Genomic DNA, 19,277 nt, shown 5'->3' on the forward strand with positions numbered 1-19,277 from the left:
GCTGGCAGCTTTCCTGTGGGCGCAATCGCTGGACGTTTCGAATTTGGCAGCCGGGCTCTCCGAGAGAGAAATACACAGTGTTGCCCCTTTACGAACGAAAGCTGTTGCAGAACGCGAATGTCTGTGTAGCAGCGAATGCAGTTCCAAGGGACAGTGAAAACCAGCTACAGCTTTCCGTGCTGGCAGCTTTCCTGTGGGCGCAATCGCTGGACGTTTCGAATTTGGCAGCCGGGCTCTCCCAGAGAGAAATACACAGTGTTGCCCCTTTACGAACGAAAGCTTTTGCAGAACACGAATGTCTGTGTAGCAGCGAATGCAGTTCCAAGGGACAGTGAAAACCAGCTACAGCTTTCCGTGCTGGCAGCTTTCCTGTGGGCGCAATCGCTGGACGTTTCGAATTTGGAATCCGCGCTCTCCGAGAGAGAAATACACAGTGTTGCCTCATTACGAACGAAAGCTTTTGCAGAACACGAATGTCTGTCTACCAGCGAATGCAGTTCCAAGGGACAGTGAAAACCAGCTACAGCTTTCCGTGCTGGCAGCTTTCCTGTGGGCGCAATCGCTGGACGTTTCGAATTTGGCAGCCGGGCTCTCCGAGAGAGAAATACACAGTGTTGCCCCATTACCAACCAAAGCTTTTGCAGAACGCGAATGTCTGTGTAGCAGCGAATGCAGTTCCAAGGGACAGTGAAAACCAGCTACAGCTTTCCGTGCTGGCAGCTTTCCTGTGGGCGCAATCGCTGGACGTTTCGAATTTGGCAGCCGCGCTCTCCGAGAGAGAAATACACAGTGTTGCCCCATTACCAACCAAAGCTTTTGCAGAACGCGAATGTCTGTCTACCAGCGAATGCAGTTCCAAGGGACAGTGAAAACCAGCTACAGCTTTCCGTGCTGGCAGCTTTCCTGTGGGCGCAATCGCTGAACTTTTCAAATTAGGCAGCCGGGTTCTCCGAGAGAGAAATACACAGTGTTGCCCCTTTACCAACCAAAGCTTTTGCAGAACGCGAATGTCTGTCTACCAGCGAATGCAGTTCCAAGGGACAGTGAAAACCAGCTACAGCTTTCCGTGCTGGCAGCTTTCCTGTGGGCGCAATCGCTGGACGTTTCGAATTTGGCAGCCGGGCTCTGCGAGAGAGAAATACACAGTGTTGCCCCTTTACGAACGAAAGCTGTTGCAGAACGCGAATGTCTGTCTACCAGCGAATGCAGTTCCAAGGGACAGTGAAAACCAGCTACAGCTTTCCGTGCTGGCAGCTTTCCTGTGGGCGCAATCGCTGGACGTTTCGAATTTGGCAGCCGGGCTCTCCCAGAGAGAAATACACAGTGTTGCCCCTTTACGAACGAAAGCTGTTGCAGAACGCGAATGTCTCTCTACCAGCGAATGCAGTTCCAAGGGACAGTGAAAACCAGCTACAGCTTTCCGTGCTGGGAGCTTTCCTGTGGGCGCAATCGCTGGACGTTTCGAATTTGGCAGCCGGGCTCTCCCAGAGAGAAATACACAGTGTTGCCCCTTTACGAACGAAAGCTGTTGCAGAACGCGAATGTCTGTCTACCAGCGAATGCAGTTCCAAGGGACAGTGAAAACCAGCTACAGCTTTCCGTGCTGGCAGCTTTCCTGTGGGCGCAATCGCTGGACGTTTGAATTTGGCAGCCGGACTCCACGAGAGAGAAATACACAGTGTTGCCCCATTACGAACCAAAGCTTTTGCAGAACGCGAATGTCTGTCTACCAGCGAATGCAGTTCCAAGGGACAGTGAAAACCAGCTACAGCTTTCCGTGCTGGCAGCTTTCCTGTGGGCGCAATCGCTGAACTTTACAAATTTGGCAGCCGGGCTCTCCGAGAGAGAAATACACAGTGTTGCCCCTTTACGAACGAAAGCTGTTGCAGAACGCGAATGTCTGTCTACCAGCGAATGCAGTTCCAAGGGACAGTGAAAACCAGCTACAGCTTTCCGTGCTGGCAGCTTTCCTGTGGGCGCAATCGCTGGACGTTTCGAATTTGGCAGCCGGGCTCTCCCAGAGAGAAATACACAGTGTTGCCCCTTTACGAACGAAAGCTTTTGCAGAATGCGAATGTCTGTTTACCAGCGAATGCAGTTCCAAGGGACATTGAAAACCAGCTAGTACTTTCCGTGCTGGGAGCTTTCCTGTGGGCGCAATCACTGGACGTTTCGAATTTGGCAGCCGGGCTCTGCGAGAGAGAAATACACAGTGTTGCCCCATTACCAACCAAAGCTTTTGCAGAACGCGAATGTCTGTCTACCAGCGAATGCAGTTCCAAGGGACAGTGAAAACCAGCTACAGCTTTCCGTGCTGGCAGCTTTCCTGTGGGCGCAATCGCTGGACGTTTCGAATTTGGCAGCCGGGCTCTCCGAGAGAGAAATACACAGTGTTGCCCCTTTACGAACGAAAGCTGTTGCAGAACGCGAATGTCTGTCTACCAGCGAATGCAGTTCCAAGGGACAGTGAAAACCAGCTACAGCTTTCCGTGCTGGGAGCTTTCCTGTGGGCGCAATCGCTGGACGTTTCGAATTTGGCAGCCGGGCTCTCCGAGAGAGAAATACACAGTGTTGCCCCATTACGAAACAAAGCTGTTGCAGAACGCGAATGTCTGTGTAGCAGCGAATGCAGTTCCAAGGGACAGTGAAAGCCAGCTACAGCTTTCCGTGCTGGCAGCTTTCCTGTGGGCGCAATCGCTGGACGTTTCGAATTTGGCAGCCGGGCTCTCCGACAGAGAAATACACAGTGTTGCCCCATTACGAACCAAAGCTTTTGCAGAACGCGAATGTCTGTGTAGCAGCGAATGCAGTTCCAAGGGACAGTGAAAACCAGCTACAGCTTTCCGTGCTGGCAGCTTTCCTGTGGGCGCAATCGCTGGACGTTTCGAATTTGGCAGCCGGGCTCTGCGAGAGAGAAATACACAGTGTTGCCCCATTACGAACCAAAGCTTTTGCAGAACGCGAATGTCTGTCTACCAGCGAATGCAGTTCCAAGGGACAGTGAAAACCAGCTACAGCTTTCCGTGCTGGCAGCTTTCCTGTGGGCGCAATCGCTGGACGTTTCGAATTTGGCATCCGGGCTCTCCGAGAGAGAAATACACAGTGTTGCCCCTTTACGAACGAAAGCTGTTGCAGAACGCGAATGTCTGTCTACCAGCGAATGCAGTTCCAAGGGACAGTGAAAACCAGCTACAGATTTCCGTGCTGGCAGCTTTCCTGTGGGCGCAATCGCTGGACGTTTCGAATTTGGCAGCCGGGCTCTCCGAGAGAGAAATACACAGTGTTGCCCCTTTACGAACGAAAGCTGTTGCAGAACGCGAATGTCTGTCTACCAGCGAATGCAGTTCCAAGGGACAGTGAAAACCAGCTACAGCTTTCCGTGCTGGCAGATTTCCTGTGGGCGCAATCGCTGGACGTTTCGAATTTGGCAGCCGGGCTCTCCCAGAGAGAAATACACAGTGTTGCCCCTTTACGAACGAAAGCTTTTGCAGAACACGAATGTCTGTGTAGCAGCGAATGCAGTTCCAAGGGACAGTGAAAACCAGCTACAGCTTTCCGTGCTGGCAGCTTTCCTGTGGGCGCAATCGCTGGACGTTTCGAATTTGGAATCCGCGCTCTCCGAGAGAGAAATACACAGTGTTGCCTCATTACGAACGAAAGCTTTTGCAGAACACGAATGTCTGTCTACCAGCGAATGCAGTTCCAAGGGACAGTGAAAACCAGCTACAGCTTTCCGTGCTGGCAGCTTTCCTGTGGGCGCAATCGCTGGACGTTTCGAATTTGGCAGGCGGGCTCTCCGAGAGAGAAATACACAGTGTTGCCCCATTACCAACCAAAGCTTTTGCAGAACGCGAATGTCTGTGTAGCAGCGAATGCAGTTCCAAGGGACAGTGAAAACCAGCTACAGCTTTCCGTGCTGGGAGCTTTCCTGTGGGCGCAATCGCTGGACGTTTCGAATTTGGCAGCCGCGCTCTCCGAGAGAGAAATACACAGTGTTGCCCCATTACCAACCAAAGCTTTTGCAGAACGCGAATGTCTGTCTACCAGCGAATGCAGTTCCAAGGGACAGTGAAAACCAGCTACAGCTTTCCGTGCTGACAGATTTCCTGTGGGCGCAATCGCTGAACTTTTCAAATTTGGCAGCCGGACTCCACGAGAGAGAAATACACAGTGTTGCCCCTTTACCAACCAAAGCTTTTGCAGAACGCGAATGTCTGTCTACCAGCGAATGCAGTTCCAAGGGACAGTGAAAACCAGCTACAGCTTTCCGTGCTGGCAGCTTTCCTGTGGGCGCAATCGCTGGACGTTTCGAATTTGGCAGCCGGGCTCTCCGAGAGAGAAATACACAGTGTTGCCCCTTTACGAACGAAAGCTGTTGCAGAACGCGAATGTCTGTCTACCAGCGAATGCAGTTCCAAGGGACAGTGAAAACCAGCTACAGCTTTCCGTGCTGGGAGCTTTCCTGTGGGCGCAATCGCTGGACGTTTCGAATTTGGCAGCCGGGCTCTCCGAGAGAGAAATACACAGTGTTGCCCCTTTACGAACGAAAGCTGTTGCAGAACGCGAATGTCTGTCTACCAGCGAATGCAGTTCCAAGGGACAGTGAAAACCAGCTACAGCTTTCCGTGCTGGCAGCTTTCCTGTGGGCGCAATCGCTGGACGTTTCGAATTTGGCAGCCGGGCTCTCCCAGAGAGAAATACACAGTGTTGCCTCATTACAAACGAAAGGTTTTGCAGAACACGAATGTCTGTGTAGCAGCGAATGCAGTTCCAAGGGACAGTGAAAACCAGCTACAGCTTTCCGTGCTGGCAGCTTTCCTGTGGGCGCAATCGCTGGACGTTTCGAATTTGGAATCCGCGCTCTCCGAGAGAGAAATACACAGTGTTGCCTCATTACGAACGAAAGCTTTTGCAGAACACGAATGTCTGTCTACCAGAGAATGCAGTTCCAAGGGACAGTGAAAACCAGCTACAGCTTTCCGTGCTGGCAGCTTTCCTGTGGGCGCAATCGCTGGACGTTTCGAATTTGGCAGCCGGGCTCTCCGAGAGAGAAATACACAGTGTTGCCCCATTACCAACCAAAGCTTTTGCAGAACGCGAATGTCTGTGTAGCAGCGAATGCAGTTCCAAGGGACAGTGAAAACCAGCTACAGCTTTCCGTGCTGGGAGCTTTCCTGTGGGCGCAATCGCTGGACGTTTCGAATTTGGCAGCCGCGCTCTCCGAGAGAGAAATACACAGTGTTGCCCCTTTACGAACGAAAGCTGTTGCAGAACGCGAATGTCTGTGTAGCAGCGAATGCAGTTCCAAGGGACAGTGAAAACCAGCTACAGCTTTCCGTGCTGGCAGCTTTCCTGTGGGCGCAATCGCTGGACGTTTCGAATTTGGCAGCCGGGCTCTCCGAGAGAGAAATACACAGTGTTGCCCCTTTACGAACGAAAGCTGTTGCAGAACGCGAATGTCTGTCTACCAGCGAATGCAGTTCCAAGGGACAGTGAAAACCAGCTACAGCTTTCCGTGCTGGGAGCTTTCCTGTGGGCGCAATTGCTGGACGTTTCGAATTTGGCAGCCGGGCTCTCCGAGAGAGAAATACACAGTGTTGCCCCTTTACGAACGAAAGCTGTTGCAGAACGCGAATGTCTGTCTACCAGCGAATGCAGTTCCAAGGGACAGTGAAAACCAGCTACAGCTTTCCGTGCTGGCAGCTTTCCTGTGGGCGCAATCGCTGGACGTTTGAATTTGGCAGCCGGACTCCACGAGAGAGAAATACACAGTGTTGCCCCATTACGAACCAAAGCTTTTGCAGAACGCGAATGTCTGTCTACCAGCGAATGCAGTTCCAAGGGACAGTGAAAACCAGCTACAGCTTTCCGTGCTGGCAGCTTTCCTGTGGGCGCAATCGCTGAACTTTACAAATTTGGCAGCCGGGCTCTCCGAGAGAGAAATACACAGTGTTGCCCCTTTACGAACGAAAGCTGTTGCAGAACGCGAATGTCTGTCTACCAGCGAATGCAGTTCCAAGGGACAGTGAAAACCAGCTACAGCTTTCCGTGCTGGCAGCTTTCCTGTGGGCGCAATCGCTGGACGTTTCGAATTTGGCAGCCGGGCTCTCCCAGAGAGAAATACACAGTGTTGCCCCTTTACGAACGAAAGCTTTTGCAGAACGCGAATGTCTGTTTACCAGCGAATGCAGTTCCAAGGGACAGTGAAAACCAGCTACTACTTTCCGTGCTGGGAGCTTTCCTGTGGGCGCAATCACTGGACGTTTCGAATTTGGCAGCCGGGCTCTGCGAGAGAGAAATACACAGTGTTGCCCCATTACCAACCAAAGCTTTTGCAGAACGCGAATGTCTGTCTACCAGCGAATGCAGTTCCAAGGGACAGTGAAAACCAGCTACAGCTTTCCGTGCTGGCAGCTTTCCTGTGGGCGCAATCGCTGGACGTTTCGAATTTGGCAGCCGGGCTCTCCCAGAGAGAAATACACAGTGTTGCCTCATTACGAACGAAAGCTGTTGCAGAACGCGAATGTCTGTCTACCAGCGAATGCAGTTCCAAGGGACAGTGAAAACCAGCTACAGCTTTCCGTGCTGGGAGCTTTCCTGTGGGCGCAATCGCTGGACGTTTCGAATTTGGCAGCCGGGCTCTCCGAGAGAGAAATACACAGTGTTGCCCCATTACGAAACAAAGCTGTTGCAGAACGCGAATGTCTGTGTAGCAGCGAATGCAGTTCCAAGGGACAGTGAAAGCCAGCTACAGCTTTCCGTGCTGGCAGCTTTCCTCTGGGCGCAATCGCTGGACGTTTCGAATTTGGCAGCTGGGTCTCCGAGAGAGAAATACACAGTGTTGCCCCATTACGAACCAAAGCTTTTGCAGAACGCGAATGTCTGTGTAGCAGCGAATGCAGTTCCAAGGGACAGTGAAAACCAGCTACAGCTTTCCGTGCTGGCAGCTTTCCTGTGGGCGCAATCGCTGCACGTTTCGAATTTGGCAGCCGGGCTCTGCGAGAGAGAAATAGACAGCGTTGCCTCATTACGAACGAAAGCTGTTGCAGAACGCGAATGTCTGTGTAGCAGCGAATGCAGTTCCAAGGGACAGTGAAAACCAGCTACAGCTTTCCGTGCTGGCAGCTTTCCTGTGGGCGCAATCGCTGGACGTTTCGAATTTGGCAGCCGGGCTCTCCGAGAGAGAAATACACAGTGTTGCCCCTTTACGAACGAAAGCTGTTGCAGAACGCGAATGTCTGTCTACCAGCGAATGCAGTTCCAAGGGACAGTGAAAACCAGCTACAGCTTTCCGTGCTGGCAGCTTTCCTGTGGGCGCAATCGCTGGACGTTTGAATTTGGCAGCCGGACTCCACGAGAGAGAAATACACAGTGTTGCCCCATTACGAACCAAAGCTTTTGCAGAACGCGAATGTCTGTCTACCAGCGAATGCAGTTCCAAGGGACAGTGAAAACCAGCTACAGATTTCCGTGCTGGCAGCTTTCCTGTGGGCGCAATCGCTGGACGTTTCGAATTTGGCAGCCGGGCTCTCCGAGAGAGAAATACACAGTGTTGCCCCTTTACGAACGAAAGCTGTTGCAGAACGCGAATGTCTGTCTACCAGCGAATGCAGTTCCAAGGGACAGTGAAAACCAGCTACAGCTTTCCGTGCTGGCAGCTTTCCTGTGGGCGCAATCGCTGGACGTTTCGAATTTGGCAGCCGGGCTCTCCCAGAGAGAAATACACAGTGTTGCCCCTTTACGAACGAAAGCTTTTGCAGAACGCGAATGTCAGTGTAGCAGCGAATGCAGTTCCAAGGGACAGTGAAAACCAGCTACTGCTTTCCCTGCTGGGAGCTTTCCTGTGGGCGCAATCGCTGGATGTTTCGAATTTGGCAGCCGGGCTCTCCGAGAGAGAAATACACAGTGTTGCCCCATTACCAACCAAATCTTTTGCAGAACGCGAATGTCTGTCTACCAGCGAATGCAGTTCCAAGGGACAGTGAAAACCAGCTACAGCTTTCCGTGCTGGCAGCTTTCCTGTGGGCGCAATCGCTGGACGTTTCGAATTTGGCAGCCGGGCTCTCCCAGAGAGAAATACACAGTGTTGCCCCTTTACGAACGAAAGCTGTTGCAGAACGCGAATGTCTGTGTAGCAGCGAATGCAGTTCCAAGGGACAGTGAAAGCCAGCTACAGCTTTCCGTGCTGGGAGCTTTCCTGTGGGCGCAATCGCTGGACGTTTCGAATTTGGCAGCCGGGCTCTCCGAGAGAGAAATACACAGTGTTGCCTCATTACGAACGCAAGCTTTTGCAGAACACGGATGTCCGTCTACCAGCGAATGCAGTTCCAAGGGACAGTGAAAACCAGCTACAGATTTCCGTGCTGGCAGCTTTCCTGCGGGCGCAATCGCTGGACGTTTCGAATTTGGCAGCCGGGCTCTCCGAGAGAGAAATACAGAGTGTTGCCTCATTACGAACGAAAGCTGTTGCAGAACGCGAATGTCTGTCTACCAGCGAATGCAGTTCCAAGGGACAGTGAAAACCAGCTACAGCTTTCCGTGCTGGGAGCTTTCCTGTGGGCGCAATCGCTGGACGTTTCGAATTTGGCAGCCGGGCTCTCCCAGAGAGAAATACACAGTGTTGCCCCATTACGAAACAAAGCTGTTGCAGAACGCGAATGTCTGTGTAGCAGCGAATGCAGTTCCAAGGGACAGTGAAAGCCAGCTACAGCTTTCCGTGCTGGCAGCTTTCCTGTGGGCGCAATCGCTGGACGTTTCGAATTTGGCAGCTGGTTCTCCGAGAGAGAAATACACAGTGTTGCCCCATTACGAACCAAAGCTTTTGCAGAACGCGAATGTCTGTGTAGCAGCGAATGCAGTTCCAAGGGACAGTGAAAACCAGCTAGTACTTTCCGTGCTGGCAGCTTTCCTGTGGGCGCAATCGCTGCACGTTTCGAATTTGGCAGCCGGGCTCTGCGAGAGAGAAATACACAGTGTTGCCTCATTACGAACGAAAGCTGTTGCAGAACGCGAATGTCTGTGTAGCAGCGAATGCAGTTCCAAGGGACAGTGAAAACCAGCTACAGCTTTCCGTGCTGGGAGCTTTCCTGTGGGCGCAATCGCTGGACGTTTCGAATTTGGCAGCCGGGCTCTCCGAGAGAGAAATACACAGTGTTGCCCCTTTACGAACGAAAGCTGTTGCAGAACGCGAATGTCTGTCTACCAGCGAATGCAGTTCCAAGGGACAGTGAAAACCAGCTACAGCTTTCCGTGCTGGCAGCTTTCCTGTGGGCGCAATCGCTGGACTTTTCGAATTTGGCAGCCGGGCTCTCCCAGAGAGAAATACACAGTGTTGCCCCTTTACGAACGAAAGCTTTTGCAGAACGCGAATGTCTGTGTAGCAGCGAATGCAGTTCCAAGGGACAGTGAAAACCAGCTACTGCTTTCCCTGCTGGGAGCTTTCCTGTGGGCGCAATCGCTGGACGTTTCGAATTTGGCAGCCGGGCTCTCCGAGAGAGAAATACACAGTGTTGCCCCATTACCAACCAAAGCTTTTGCAGAACGCGAATGTCTGTCTACCAGCGAATGCAGTTCCAAGGGACAGTGAAAACCAGCTACAGCTTTCCGTGCTGGCAGCTTTCCTGTGGGCGCAATCGCTGGACGTTTCGAATTTGGCAGCCGGGCTCTCCGAGAGAGAAATACACAGTGTTGCCCCTTTACGAACGAAAGCTGTTGCAGAACGCGAATGTCTGTGTAGCAGCGAATGCAGTTCCAAGGGACAGTGAAAGCCAGCTACAGCTTTCCGTGCTGGGAGCTTTCCTGTGGGCGCAATCGCTGGACGTTTCGAATTTGGCAGCCGGGCTCTCCCAGAGAGAAATACACAGTGTTGCCTCATTACGAACGCAAGCTTTTGCAGAACACGAATGTCCGTCTACCAGCGAATGCAGTTCCAAGGGACAGTGAAAACCAGCTACAGATTTCCGTGCTGGCAGCTTTCCTGTGGGCGCAATCGCTGGACGTTTCGAATTTGGCAGCCGGGCTCTCCGACAGAGAAATACACAGTGTTGCCATATTACGAACGAAAGCTGTTGCAGAACGCGAATGTCTGTCTACCAGCGAATGCAGTTCCAAGGGACAGTGAAAACCAGCTACAGCTTTCCGTGCTGGGAGCTTTCCTGTGGGCGCAATCGCTGGACGTTTCGAATTTGGCAGCCGGGCTCTCCCAGAGAGAAATACACAGTGTTGCCCCTTTACGAACGAAAGCTTTTGCAGAACGCGAATGTCTGTCTACCAGCGAATGCAGTTCCAAGGGACAGTGAAAACCAGCTACAGCTTTCCGTGCTGGGAGCTTTCCTGTGGGCGCAATCGCTGGACGTTTCGAATTTGGCAGCCGGGCTCTCCGAGAGAGAAATACACAGTGTTGCCCCTTTACGAACGAAAGCTGTTGCAGAACGCGAATGTCTGTCTACCAGCGAATGCAGTTCCAAGGGACAGTGAAAACCAGCTACAGCTTTCCGTGCTGGCAGCTTTCCTGTGGGCGCAATCGCTGGACGTTTCGAATTTGGCAGCCGGGCTCTCCCAGAGAGAAATACACAGTGTTGCCTCATTACAAACGAAAGCTTTTGCAGAACACGAATGTCTGTGTAGCAGCGAATGCAGTTCCAAGGGACAGTGAAAACCAGCTACAGCTTTCCGTGCTGGCAGCTTTCCTGTGGGCGCAATCGCTGGACGTTTCGAATTTGGAAGCCGCGCTCTCCGAGAGAGAAATACACAGTGTTGCCTCATTACGAACGAAAGCTTTTGCAGAACACGAATGTCTGTCTACCAGCGAATGCAGTTCCAAGGGACAGTGAAAACCAGCTACAGCTTTCCGTGCTGGCAGCTTTCCTGTGGGCGCAATCGCTGGACGTTTCGAATTTGGCAGCCGGGCTCTCCGAGAGAGAAATACACAGTGTTGCCCCTTTACGAACGAAAGCTGTTGCAGAACGCGAATGTCTGTGTAGCAGCGAATGCAGTTCCAAGGGACAGTGAAAGCCAGCTACAGCTTTCCGTGCTGGCAGCTTTCCTGTGGGCGCAATCGCTGGACGTTTCGAATTTGGCAGCCGGGCTCTCCGAGAGAGAAATACACAGTGTTGCCTCATTACGAACGCAAGCTTTTGCAGAACACGGATGTCCGTCTACCAGCGAATGCAGTTCCAAGGGACAGTGAAAACCAGATACAGATTTCCGTGCTGGCAGCTTTCCTGTGGGCGCAATCGCTGGACGTTTCGAATTTGGCAGCCGGGCTCTCCGACAGAGAAATACACAGTGTTGCCTCATTACGAACGAAAGCTGTTGCAGAACGCGAATGTCTGTCTACCAGCGAATGCAGTTCCAAGGGACAGTGAAAACCAGCTACAGCTTTCCGTGCTGGGAGCTTTCCTGTGGGCGCAATCGCTGGACGTTTCGAATTTGGCAGCCGGGCTCTCCGAGAGAGAAATACACAGTGTTGCCCCTTTACGAACGAAAGCTTTTGCAGAACGCGAATGTCTGTCTACCAGCGAATGCAGTTCCAAGGGACAGTGAAAACCAGCTACAGCTTTCCGTGCTGGGAGCTTTCCTGTGGGCGCAATCGCTGGACGTTTCGAATTTGGCAGCCGGGCTCTCCGAGAGAGAAATACACAGTGTTGCCCCTTTACGAACGAAAGCTGTTGCAGAACGCGAATGTCTGTCTACCAGCGAATGCAGTTCCAAGGGACAGTGAAAACCAGCTACAGCTTTCCGTGCTGGCAGCTTTCCTGTGGGCGCAATCGCTGGACGTTTCGAATTTGGCAGCCGGGCTCTCCCAGAGAGAAATACACAGTGTTGCCCCTTTACGAACGAAAGCTTTTGCAGAACGCGAATGTCTGTGTAGCAGCGAATGCAGTTCCAAGGGACAGTGAAAACCAGCTACTGCTTTCCGTGCTGGGAGCTTTCCTGTGGGCGCACTCGCTGGACGTTTCGAATTTGGCAGCCGGGCTCTCCGAGAGAGAAATACACAGTGTTGCCCCATTACCAACCAAAGCTTTTGCAGAACGCGAATGTCTGTCTACCAGCGAATGCAGTTCCAAGGGACAGTGAAAACCAGCTACAGCTTTCCGTGCTGGCAGCTTTCCTGTGGGCGCAATCGCTGGACGTTTCGAATTTGTCAGCCGGGCTCTGCGAGAGAGAAATACACAGTGTTGCCTCATTACAAACGAAAGCTTTTGCAGAACACGAATGTCTGTGTAGCAGCGAATGCAGTTCCAAGGGACAGTGAAAACCAGCTACAGCTTTCCGTGCTGGCAGCTTTCCTGTGGGCGCAATCGCTGGACGTTTCGAATTTGGAAGCCGCGCTCTCCGAGAGAGAAATACACAGTGTTGCCTCATTACGAACGAAAGCTTTTGCAGAACACGAATGTCTGTCTACCAGCGAATGCAGTTCCAAGGGACAGTGAAAACCAGCTACAGCTTTCCGTGCTGGCAGCTTTCCTGTGGGCGCAATCGCTGGACGTTTCGAATTTGGCAGCCGGGCTCTCCGAGAGAGAAATGCACAGTGTTGCCCCTTTACGAACGAAAGCTGTTGCAGAACACGGATGTCCGTCTACCAGCGAATGCAGTTCCAAGGGACAGTGAAAACCAGCTACAGATTTCCGTGCTGGCAGCTTTCCTGTGGGCGCAATCGCTGGACGTTTCGAATTTGGCAGCCGGGCTCTCCGACAGAGAAATACACAGTGTTGCCTCATTACGAACGAAAGCTGTTGCAGAACGCGAATGTCTGTCTACCAGCGAATGCAGTTCCAAGGGACAGTGAAAACCAGCTACAGCTTTCCGTGCTGGGAGCTTTCCTGTGGGCGCAATCGCTGGACGTTTCGAATTTGGCAGCCGGGCTCTCCGACAGAGAAATACACAGTGTTGCCTCATTACGAACGAAAGCTGTTGCAGAACGCGAATGTCTGTCTACCAGCGAATGCAGTTCCAAGGGACAGTGAAAACCAGCTACAGATTTCCGTGCTGGCAGCTTTCCTGTGGGCGCAATCGCTGGACGTTTCGAATTTGGCAGCCGGGCTCTCCGAGAGAGAAATACACAGTGTTGCCCCTTTACGAACGAAAGCTGTTGCAGAACGCGAATGTCTGTCTACCAGCGAATGCAGTTCCAAGGGACAGTGAAAACCAGCTACAGCTTTCCGTGCTGGCAGCTTTCCTGTGGGCGCAATCGCTGGACGTTTCGAATTTGGCAGCCGGGCTCTCCCAGAGAGAAATACACAGTGTTGCCTCATTACAAACGAAAGCTTTTGCAGAACACGAATGTCTGTGTAGCAGCGAATGCAGTTCCAAGGGACAGTGAAAACCAGCTACAGCTTTCCGTGCTGGCAGCTTTCCTGTGGGCGCAATCGCTGGACGTTTCGAATTTGGAAGCCGCGCTCTCCGAGAGAGAAATACACAGTGTTGCCTCATTACGAACGAAAGCTTTTGCAGAACACGAATGTCTGTCCACCAGCGAATGCAGTTCCAAGGGACAGTGAAAACCAGCTACAGCTTTCCGTGCTGGCAGCTTTCCTGTGGGCGCAATCGCTGGACGTTTCGAATTTGGCAGCCGGGCTCTCCGAGAGAGAAATACACAGTGTTGCCCCTTTAAGAACGAAAGCTGTTGCAGAACGCGAATGTCTGTGTAGCAGCGAATGCAGTTCCAAGGGACAGTGAAAGCCAGCTACAGCTTTCCGTGCTGGGAGCTTTCCTGTGGGCGCAATCGCTGGACGTTTCGAATTTGGCAGCCGGGCTCTCCGAGAGAGAAATACACAGAGTTGCCTCATTACGAACGCAAGCTTTTGCAGAACACGGATGTCCGTGTACCAGCGAATGCAGTTCCAAGGGACAGTGAAAACCAGCTACAGATTTCCGTGCTGGCAGCTTTCCTGTGGGCGCAATCGCTGGACGTTTCGAATTTGGCAGCCGGGCTCTCCCAGAGAGAAATACACAGTGTTGCCTCATTACGAACGAAAGCTGTTGCAGAACGCGAATGTCTGTCTACCAGCGAATGCAGTTCCAAGGGACAGTGAAAACCAGCTACAGCTTTCCGTGCTGGCAGCTTTCCTGTGGGCGCAATCGCTGGACGTTTCGAATTTGGCAGCCGGGCTCTCCGAGAGAGAAATACACAGTGTTGCCCCTTTACGAACGAAAGCTTTTGCAGAACGCGAATGTCTGTCTACCAGCGAATGCAGTTCCAAGGGACAGTGAAAACCAGCTACAGCTTTCCGTGCTGGGAGCTTTCCTGTGGGCGCAATCGCTGGACGTTTCGAATTTGGCAGCCGGGCTCTCCGAGAGAGAAATACACAGTGTTGCCCCTTTACGAACGAAAGCTGTTGCAGAACGCGAATGTCTGTCTACCAGCGAATGCAGTTCCAAGGGACAGTGAAAACCAGCTACAGCTTTCCGTGCTGGGAGCTTTCCTGTGGGCGCAATCGCTGGACGTTTCGAATTTGGCAGCCGGGCTCTCCGAGAGAGAAATACACAGTGTTGCCCCTTTACGAACGAAAGCTTTTGCAGAACGCGAATGTCTGTCTACCAGCGAATGCAGTTCCAAGGGACAGTGAAAACCAGCTACAGCTTTCCGTGCTGGGAGCTTTCCTGTGGGCGCAATCGCTGGACGTTTCGAATTTGGCAGCCGGGCTCTCCGAGAGAGAAATACACAGTGTTGCCCCTTTACGAACGAAAGCTGTTGCAGAACGCGAATGTCTGTCTACCAGCGAATGCAGTTCCAAGGGACAGTGAAAACCAGCTACAGCTTTCCGTGCTGGCAGCTTTCCTGTGGGCGCAATCGCTGGACGTTTCGAATTTGGCAGCCGGGCTCTCCCAGAGAGAAATACACAGTGTTGCCCCTTTACGAACGAAAGCTTTTGCAGAACGCGAATGTCTGTGTAGCAGCGAATGCAGTTCCAAGGGACAGTGAAAACCAGCTACAGCTTTCCGTGCTGGCAGCTTTCCTGTGGGCGCAATCGCTGGACGTTTCGAATTTGGAAGCCGCGCTCTCCGAGAGAGAAATACACAGTGTTGCCTCATTACGAACGAAAGCTTTTGCAGAACACGAATGTCTGTCTACCAGCGAATGCAGTTCCAAGGGACAGTGAAAACCAGCTACAGCTTTCCGTGCTGGCAGCTTTCCTGTGGGCGCAATCGCTGGACGTTTCGAATTTGGCAGCCGGGCTCTCCGAGAGAGAAATACACAGTGTTGCCCCTTTACGAACGAAAGCTGTTGCAGAACACGGATGTCCGTCTACCAGCGAATGCAGTTCCAAGGGACAGTGAAAACCAGCTACAGATTTCCGTGCTGGCAGCTTTCCTGTGGGCGCAATCGCTGGACGTTTCGAATTTGGCAGCCGGGCTCTCCGACAGAGAAATACACAGTGTTGCCTCATTACGAACGAAAGCTGTTGCAGAACGCGAATGTCTGTCTACCAGCGAATGCAGTTCCAAGGGACAGTGAAAACCAGCTACAGCTTTCCGTGCTGGGAGCTTTCCTGTGGGCGCAATCGCTGGACGTTTCGAATTTGGCAGCCGGGCTCTCCCAGAGAGAAATACACAGTGTTGCCCCTTTACGAACGAAAGCTTTTGCAGAACGCGAATGTCTGTCTACCAGCGAATGCAGTTCCAAGGGACAGTGAAAACCAGCTACAGCTTTCCGTGCTGGGAGCTTTCCTGTGGGCGCAATCGCTGGACGTTTCGAATTTGGCAGCCGGGCTCTCCGAGAGAGAAATACACAGTGTTGCCCCTTTACGAACGAAAGCTGTTGCAGAACGCGAATGTCTGTCTACCAGCGAATGCAGTTCCAAGGGACAGTGAAAACCAGCTACAGCTTTCCGTGCTGGCAGCTTTCCTGTGGGCGCAATCGCTGGACGTTTCGAATTTGGCAGCCGGGCTCTCCCAGAGAGAAATACACAGTGTTGCCTCATTACAAACGAAAGCTTTTGCAGAACACGAATGTCTGTGTAGCAGCGAATGCAGTTCCAAGGGACAGTGAAAACCAGCTACAGCTTTCCGTGCTGGCAGCTTTCCTGTGGGCGCAATCGCTGGACGTTTCGAATTTGGCAGCCGGGCTCTCCGAGAGAGAAATACACAGTGTTGCCCCTTTACGAACGAAAGCTGTTGCAGAACGCGAATGTCTGTGTAGCAGCGAATGCAGTTCCAAGGGACAGTGAAAACCAGCTACAGCTTTCCGTGCTGGGAGCTTTCCTGTGGGCGCAATCGCTGGACGTTTCGAATTTGGCAGCCGGGCTCTCCCAGAGAGAAATACACAGTGTTGCCCCTTTACGAACGAATGCTGTTGCAGAACGCGAATGTCTCTGTAGCAGCGAATGCAGTTCCAAGGGACAGTGAAAACCAGCTACTGCTTTCCGTGCTGGGAGCTTTCCTGTGGGCGCAATCGCTGGACGTTTCGAATTTGGCAGCCGGGCTCTCCGAGAGAGAAATACACAGTATTGCCCCATTACCAACCAAAGCTTTTGCAGAACGCGAATGTCTGTGTAGCAGCGAATGCAGTTCCAAGGGACAGTGAAAACCAGCTACAGCTTTCCGTGCTGGCAGCTTTCCTGTGGGCGCAATCGCTGGACGTTTCGAATTTGGCAGCCGGGCTCTCCGAGAGAGAAATACACAGTGTTGCCCCTTTACGAACGAAAGCTGTTGCAGAACGCGAATGTCTGTGTAGCAGCGAATGCAGTTCCAAGGGACAGTGAAAGCCAGCTACAGCTTTCCGTGCTGGGAGCTTTCCTGTGGGCGCAATCGCTGGACGTTTCGAATTTGGCAGCCGGGCTCTCCGAGAGAGAAATACACAGTGTTGCCTCATTACGAACGCAAGCTTTTGCAGAACACAGATGTCCGTCTACCAGCGAATGCAGTTCCAAGGGACAGTGAAAACCAGCTACAGATTTCCGTGCTGGCAGCTTTCCTGTGGGCGCAATCGCTGGACGTTTCGAATTTGGCAGCCGGGCTCTCCGACAGAGAAATACACAGTGTTGCCTCATTACGAACGAAAGCTGTTGCAGAACGCGAATGTCTGTCTACCAGCGAATGCAGTTCCAAGGGACAGTGAAAACCAGCTACAGCTTTCCGTGCTGGCAGCTTTCCTGTGGGCGCAATCGCTGGACGTTTCGAATTTGGCAGCCGGGCTCTCCCAGAGAGAAATACACAGTGTTGCCCCTTTACGAACGAAAGCTTTTGCAGAACGCGAATGTCTGTCTACCAGCGAATGCAGTTCCAAGGGACAGTGAAAACCAGCTACAGCTTTCCGTGCTGGGAGCTTTCCTGTGGGCGCAATCGCTGGACGTTTCGAATTTGGCAGCCGGGCTCTCCGAGAGAGAAATACACAGTGTTGCCCCTTTACGAACGAAAGCTGTTGCAGAACGCGAATGTCTGTCTACCAGCGAATGCAGTTCCAAGGGACAGTGAAAACCAGCTACAGCTTTCCGTGCTGGCAGCTTTCCTGTGGGCGCAATCGCTGGACGTTTCGAATTTGGCAGCCGGGCTCTCCCAGAGAGAAATACACAGTGTTGCCTCATTACAAACGAAAGCTTTTGCAGAACACGAATGTCTGTGTAGCAGCGAATGCAGTTCCAAGGGACAGTGAAAACCAGCTACAGCTTTCCGTGCTGGCAGCTTTCCTGTGGGCGCAATCGCTGGACGTTTCGAATTTGGAAGCCGCGCTCTCCGAGAGAGAAATACACAGTGTTGCCTCATTACGAACGAAAGCTTTTGCAGAACACGAATGTCTGTCTACCAGCGAATGCAGTTCCAAGGGACAGTGAAAACCAGCTACAGCTTTCCGTGCTGGCAGCTTTCCTGTGGGCGCAATCGCTGGACGTTTCGAATTTGGCAGCCGGGCTCTCCGAGAGAGAAATACACAGTGTTGCCCCTTTACGAACGAAAGCTGTTGCAGAACGCGAATGTCTGTGTAGCAGCGAATGCAGTTCCAAGGGACAGTGAAAGCCAGCTACAGCTTTCCGTGCTGGGAGCTTTCCTGTGGGCGCAATCGCTGGACGTTTCGAATTTGGCAGCCGGGCTCTCCGAGAGAGAAATACACAGTGTTGCCTCATTACGAACGCAAGCTTTTGCAGAACACGGATGTCCGTCTACCAGCGAATGCAGTTCCAAGGGACAGTGAAAACCAGCTACAGATTTCCGTGCTGGCAGCTTTCCTGTGGGCGCAATCGCTGGACGTTTCGAATTTGGCAGCCGGGCTCTCCGACAGAGAAATACACAGTGTTGCCTCATTACGAACGAAAGCTGTTGCAGAACGCGAATGTCTGTCTACCAGCGAATGCAGTTCCAAGGGACAGTGAAAACCAGCTACAGCTTTCCGTGCTGGGAGCTTTCCTGTGGGCGCAATCGCTGGACGTTTCGAATTTGGCAGCCGGGCTCTCCGAGAGAGAAATACAGAGTGTTGCCCCTTTACGAACGAAAGCTTTTGCAGAACGCGAATGTCTGTCTACCAGCGAATGCAGTTCCAAGGGACAGTGAAAACCAGCTACAGCTTTCCGTGCTGGCAGCTTTCCTGTGGGCGCAATCGCTGGACGTTTCGAATTTGGCAGCCGGGCTCTCCCAGAGAGAAATACACAGTGTTGCCCCTTTACGAACGAAAGCTTTTGCAGAACGCGAATGTCTGTGTAGCAGCGAATGCAGTTCCAAGGGACAGTGAAAACCAGCTACTGCTTTCCGTGCTGGGAGCTTTCCTGTGGGCGCAATCGCTGGACGTTTCGAATTTGGCAGCCGGGCTCTCCCAGAGAGAAATACACAGTGTTGCCCCATTACCAACCAAAGCTTTTGCAGAACGCGAATGTCTGTCTACCAGCGAATGCAGTTCCAAGGGACAGTGAAAACCAGCTACAGCTTTCCGTGCTGGCAGATTTCCTGTGGGCGCAATCGCTGGACGTTTCGAATTTGTCAGCCGGGCTCTGCGAGAGAGAAATACACAGTGTTGCCTCATTACAAACGAAAGCTTTTGCAGAACACGAATGTCTGTGTAGCAGCGAATGCAGTTCCAAGGGACAGTGAAAACCAGCTACAGCTTTCCGTGCTGGCAGCTTTCCTGTGGGCGCAATCGCTGGACTTTTCGAATTTGGAAGCCGCGCTCTCCGAGAGAGAAATACACAGTGTTGCCTCATTACGAACGAAAGCTTTTGCAGAACACGAATGTCTGTCTACCAGCGAATGCAGTTCCAAGGGACAGTGAAAACCAGCTACAGCTTTCCGTGCTGGCAGCTTTCCTGTGGGCGCAATCGCTGGACGTTTCGAATTTGGCAGCCGGGCTC

This window comes from Mycteria americana, unplaced genomic scaffold (assembly GCF_035582795.1).
Source record: "Mycteria americana isolate JAX WOST 10 ecotype Jacksonville Zoo and Gardens unplaced genomic scaffold, USCA_MyAme_1.0 Scaffold_51, whole genome shotgun sequence".
Classification (NCBI taxonomy): domain Eukaryota; kingdom Metazoa; phylum Chordata; class Aves; order Ciconiiformes; family Ciconiidae; genus Mycteria; species Mycteria americana.